General features: G+C 42.2%; 1 protein-coding gene across 2 annotated transcripts in view; it reads right to left on the minus strand.

Moving 5' to 3' along the window:
• The window catches only part of LOC111154249 (WD repeat domain 7), a 364,619-nt gene extending 362,487 nt beyond the window's left edge, over nucleotides 1–2,132 (minus strand). Inside the window, exon 1 of one of the 2 annotated variants that reach the window (XM_022513750.1) lies at nucleotides 1,950–2,132. The gene's annotated coding sequence lies outside the window, so the exon portion shown is untranslated. The remainder of the gene's footprint in view (nucleotides 1–1,949) is intronic. The other variant, XM_022513748.1, reaches the window with a different exon arrangement.
• Between the last annotated feature and the right edge of the window lie 3,868 nt (nucleotides 2,133–6,000).

A 6,000-nucleotide genomic window follows, 5' to 3' on the forward strand; every position in this document is an offset into this window, starting at 1 on the left:
ACCGTATCTCTAAAAATAAAAAATGTGGGCATCCAAAACAATATGCATTTAATAACACATACAAACATAAAGATACACATCATGCATATTAAAATGATTTCTCATGGGTTGATGAGCAAGGGAATGGTGTGGGAATTGGAAATAAAACACAGCGAATGAAAAAAAAAAAAAAAAAAACCAAGAGACATACCTTGAACAGTCAATGATGATCACTGAATTGAGAAAAAGTAATTCAATCCTCTTCACCTGAGGCCCAAAACAAACTTTAAAGACTCAGACCTAACAGAGAGCACACTACTAAAGCTAATTGTTATCCTACTCTTCTCATGACAAAGGCACAAAAACTAGCTCACTACGTTTAAAGTGTTCAATGCTAAGCCTGTTACATAGATAAACCACTTACTTTGCTTCAAAACAGAACTTACCTCCAAGATAAAAATAAAAGGAAATTATAAGATATAAGACTCACTACTTAAGATATAAGTTCCCACAATGATACTCAAATAAAGCCCAGTCCCTTTGATTTACCTCTCAAGCTCTTTTCAAATTTAGCAGGTACAGGTGGCAATAAGAGAAAGTGTATATAGCCTAGTTTTAAGTAGAGCTCTGAGTATTTTAGAAATAAAGAGAGATATTTAAGCAAATAAATTCTCTATAATAATCTCTTACTGAAATTAACAAGGCATTTACTATCTATATTGTTTTCCCAATTTGAAATAACTAAGATCTGTTATTTTCAATGAAATCAAGGTAGTTTTGGATTCTTCGTAAATAAAGGCCTTTCAATTTTTACTTTTATTATTATTATCTTTTAAAGATTTTATTTATTTATTTGACAGAGATCACAAGTAGGTGGAAAGGCAGGGGGGGAGCAGGCTCCCTGCTGAGCAGAGAGCCTGATGTGAGGCTGGATCCCAGAACCCTGGGATCATGACCTGAGCCGAAAGCGGAGGCTTTAACCCACTAAGCCACCCAGGCGCCCCACTATTTTTACTTTTAAACTGTTCTTCCCTTCCATTGTCACAAGTAGCTTATAAAACAAGAAAATCTGTTACACCAAAATTTCAAAAACTCAGTTTCTCTTTCACACACTACGATTCTTGCCATCTTATCCATAAAGTCCTAAGCAATAAGCATCTAAAAGAGTCATAGCCTGCCTTTTTTGGCTTATGGCAAATGTTATCATGAAAGCAAGCTGTTCCTCTCACTGAATCCTAAAATCCGCAGCATCAACATGGCCAATGCTGTCTAAGATGCAACCGTACCTGCCATAATTTCAAGCTATAAGAACCAGCAAATTCTGCCCAAGATCTGAGAAACTGACAAAGCAAGTGAATCAAAACATAAAACGCAATTTTTGAACCAAGGGCAGGGTAATGCTGACTCCAAACATACGGTTTCAGAACGCTGGGACGCAAAAGTCAGTGGGAGTAGCAGGTATCCTTAGACCAAATCCTAAGGTAAAGGGATGGAGGGCAGGTAGGTGGCACCTCAAAGATGAAACTCTTAACAGACGTTAGCACTTTAGGCAAGGGCAAGCTGGAAAGGAGTACCAAGAGGTAAAGAAACACCATGCGCACCCAAAAGCAAACACATTTCCCGAAGGCACTGTCAATAACCACCCACTCATCAACACAAACCACCTCGCTCTTTGGATTGCCATTGAGATCAGGGCAAAACCAAAGTCAGTGTCACCTGAAAAAAATGTCATTCACCAGGCCAAGGGACCCCAAAGACCCCTGGCTGAACCCCGCTCCGGGGAAAGGCACAAAGCTGTGGGCCTGAACCTGCACGCTCGGCAAAGAACAGAACTGCCATCAGCAGAGCTCGAACAGCTGGCAGGCCCCCCGCCAGAATGGTCTGTGACCCTTGACCCCCGGCCCCTGACCTCCACTGCGGGCACGTCCCACGCTGGGGTTCCCCCTGGGATAGTTTGAAAGCCCCCTCACCTGTCACAGTTTCATCTCATGCCGCAATGTTGTCCATCCCACCACCCGCGGACGCCCGATCAAAGCTGGACTAGGCGAGGACGTTATGTGAGGAAGACGTGGGGCGCTCAAATCCGGGTAGACAAACCACAACCCGAGCCCAGCAGGCGTCTCCCCGCGGAGGTTGGAAGGTGCCGCTGCCGCTGCTGCCGCCGCCGCCGCTGCAGTAAATCAGCTGACACCCGACTGCCGTGACTTTCGCTGCAACTGTCGCAAAAATGAGGGGGAGGGAAATTATCATCATTTCCATACTTGCCTGGCCGAGGCTAGAGCCAGAGAAGCTGGCCCGTTACCAAGGAGACCGAACGGTGTCGACTGTGGGCAAAGAGTGCACGGTCGCCATTTTTACTATGGGAAGTGTCGTCTAGGCTCTCGTCTCGCCTCCAATGCCCATCCTGGGAGGACCAAGATGGAGGGAAGAATGAAATGGCAAGTCTAGGTGTTTCCAGGATGTTGCAAGTTTACTCTTCCGCCCTGCGACTCTGTCCAGACACTTGGAAAGTGTTAGCTCAGAAATTTGGTTACTTTTCCCTCTGACCTCGAATTTAGATGTCGCCCACGACAGAGAGAGCCAGAGGAAGAACTCGGCTTCTGAGCTAGAAGAAGTCTGACCTTGTGCAACATTCTTGTAGAGGAGTGGAAATGAGTGTATACTCGCTGCGTGGGCGGTAGAGCCTAGTGGAGCGTGAGATTGCATTCGGAGAGGCTCGGATTGGGATTCCGGGGCCTCCACTGCGCAATGTTATTGTCATCGGGGGCGCGATGCTTCTTCTCTTCATTCTCCTCAAGCCCCATATAAAATATAGGCATAATAACCTCATGGGTATCTAGGAGGCTAAACGAGCTCAATAAATATTACTTATTATGCTTGCCATCTGCTTCCCAAATATTTGTTGAATGAACAGTAGCCAAGGGAAAAATGATGCTATGCTGGTAGCCAATGCTCAGTTCTGTTAAAAAGATAGAAAAAAATAAGCATTTCATATCTTTGTCCTTCATAGTCTCACTAACACATTTATGGGACAAGAATTCTATCGCAGTTCTCAAAAGTAAGCTGTGTAAACGAATCACCTGGAGAGGCTGTGAAAATAAAAGTTTTTGATTCAGTAGGTCTAAAGTGGGTTTCTGAAATCCTCCCCTTCTAAGGAGCTCTCAGGTAATGCTATTTGCTGCTGGTCCTTGGACCGAGTCCTGGGTGGCAAAATTCTATTGGATGAGTCTGAAGCAGGAGATTGACTAGGAGATTGACTAGGCGATTAGAACAGAGCAGAAACAACTCCTTGAGACAGGATCATTTCCTTACTAATATGTCAAAAGAGACCTAAGAGTTGGTTTAGTCAAAAGGCTTTCTGTCAATGTATTATTCCTGCAAATACCAAACTTCTTCCTCCCCTTCTTTCCAGCTTAGACAGTCCTCCTCCTTGCAGCATACTGCAGACCCATCAGTTCTGGGGGGTACACCTCCTTCTCCCTAACTAGGCCATTTAGTGTCCTTTATGTCCCGGGTGTCATTTCCTATTTATTTGTAGAGACCAGCTCTGCCGCCATCATGATAAAAACTAGATCATAACATTGACCAAGGAAGTCAATAGAACACTTGAAAATCAGCAATTCTGAAATTGTCTTGTACTGCAAATTGGGATTCTACGATTCTCTTCAACTTTTGACTAACTGCCCTGCAATCATATGGGGGCTAAGGAAGAGCAGAGAAATTATGTCAAATAGAAGAAATTAATTCCTTGGACAGCTGGGTTCAATATACTCATTCGCTCTGTTGTGTTGATGAATACATTTAAACTGTTAAGTTCATAATCCCCTTTACAATTTATAAGAACTTCTCGGAAATATGGGAAGCACAGAGTGGTTACCAGGGGATAATTGTGGCTTCATTAAAGCTTGTTTGGTTTGTAGAGGAAATCTATAAAATATCCCTCCTAGATAAAGTTGACTTTTACTCAACAAATACTAATTGAATTTACATGTTTCAAATACCTTCCTAGGAATACAAAGGTTAATAGGAAGTTTAATGAGAAGCCTTCAGACTACTAACACTCTGGCCCCTCTCTGCCAAGTTTACAAAACGTATTGCCAAAGTCAATATATAAATGCATGCAATGTCCTGAGCCACAGGACTAAAATAAAGATTCAAATATTAATGAATAACACGCTTTTGTTTCACAAAAAGTCACACATTTTTATACGCACATATATATTTTACATGCATAACCTTCCTGAAAATTAAGACTTGTATCTTCAGGGGCGCCTGGGTGGCTCAGTCGTGACCTTCAGCTCAGGTCATGATCCCAGGGTTCTGGGATCAAGCCCCACATTGGGATCCCTGCTCTGCGGGAAGCCTGCTTCACCCTCTCCCACTCCCCCTGTTTGTGTTCCTTCTCTTGCTGTCTCTCTCTCTGTCAAATAAATAAATAAAATCTTAAAAAAAAAAAAAGACTTGTATCTTCAGTAAGTTGATCCTGAGTATATTTTTTGAGTAAATTATTTATTTATTCCTGTCATCTGGAGGGATTATACAAAAATCTTAAAAGATTTATGCAACTGAAAATTCAGTTCAACACATATTTATTGAACTTTAACAGAAAGCAAAGCCAAGCAAGCAAGAAAGCAGGCTCTGCTTCCCACCAAGGCTCACAAAATGAGGAATTCTCTAAACATTGGAAGGCGTTGGGCTGCTAAAATGAATGGCAAATTTCCCCCAAGACCTATGGCTATAATACAGCACAGTACCAGAAATAAGGAGTACATAAAAAGTAGTGGAGAAGAGGTGAGTTACTTCTAGGCTGAGATGAGGAAGGTTAATCACATGAGATTTCATGAAGGGCTACGAAAATAAATAAGATTTGTAATAGGAAGAACTAAGAAAACAACACAATTTTGTTGCTAGTTTTGAAATGTATACAAGTGTGTGTATACATGTAAAACATGAATATAGACACATATGTAATAAACAGAAAGTTAACTAAAAGTGAAGCACAGGGGACATAAAGCAAATGTAAAGGGAAACTGTGGTATTAAGACTTAGTTATGGGTCGCCTGTGTGGCTCAGTCAGTTAAGCATCTGCCTTCAGCTCGGGTCATGATCCCTGGGTCCTGGGATCGAGCCCTATATCAGGCTCTCTGCTTAGCAGGGAGTCTGCTTCTTCCTCTCCCTCTGCCCCTCCCCCTTACTCATGCATGAGTGCTCTCACTCTCCCTCTCTAATAAATAAATAAAATCTTAAAAAAAAAACCTCTTAGTTATTTCTAATCCCATAAAGGATTGCCCATCAATGGCAGTCTTTGCCCTGGAACTCTCCTTGATTCATACAGTCTTTCTCAGATTGGGCCCAAACCTACTAATAAAAAAATAACATGGGGAAAATAGAATAAGATCAGATAAGGAGAGGCCTTGAATTCCCTTAGAAGCTTTTGGGACTTTACTCCAAAGCAAGTGAAAAGCCACCGAAGACTTTTGACCAATACATAGAGTGGTGGTTTTGCTTATAACATTATATTTGTTCTTATGGTTGTACAACAAATCACCATGAGTTGAGTGGCTTCAAACAGTGCACATCTATTGCCTCACAGTTTCCATAGGAAAGCAGTTCAAGCACAGCTTAACGGGGTCCTCTGCTTGTGATGACACAAGGTGACAACTGAGATGTCAGTCAGACTGTAATCTCATGTGGAGGCTCAATTAGGGAAGAATCTGAATCTGATTCCTGTCCTTGTGGACAAATGACTAAGGACCCTCACGTTCTATAGGCCACCTACAGTTCCTTGTCAGTAGAGCCTTAACAAAGGCCTTTCACATGGCACCTTGTGTCTTCAAAGCCAGCAAAGAACACCTCTCTAGAGGCACAAGAAAGATGGAGTTATATAGTTATAGCTATTGGTAGAGATAGATAAATCTATAGATAGTAACCTAATGAAGGGCGTGACAGCCCATCACTGTTTGCCATATTCCACTGGTTAGAAGCAAATGACAGGTTTCACATGCACTCAAGGAGAGAAGA

This window comes from Enhydra lutris, unplaced genomic scaffold (assembly GCF_002288905.1).
Source record: "Enhydra lutris kenyoni isolate GAN:26980312 unplaced genomic scaffold, ASM228890v2 scaffoldscaffold36, whole genome shotgun sequence".
Taxonomy (NCBI): domain Eukaryota; kingdom Metazoa; phylum Chordata; class Mammalia; order Carnivora; family Mustelidae; genus Enhydra; species Enhydra lutris.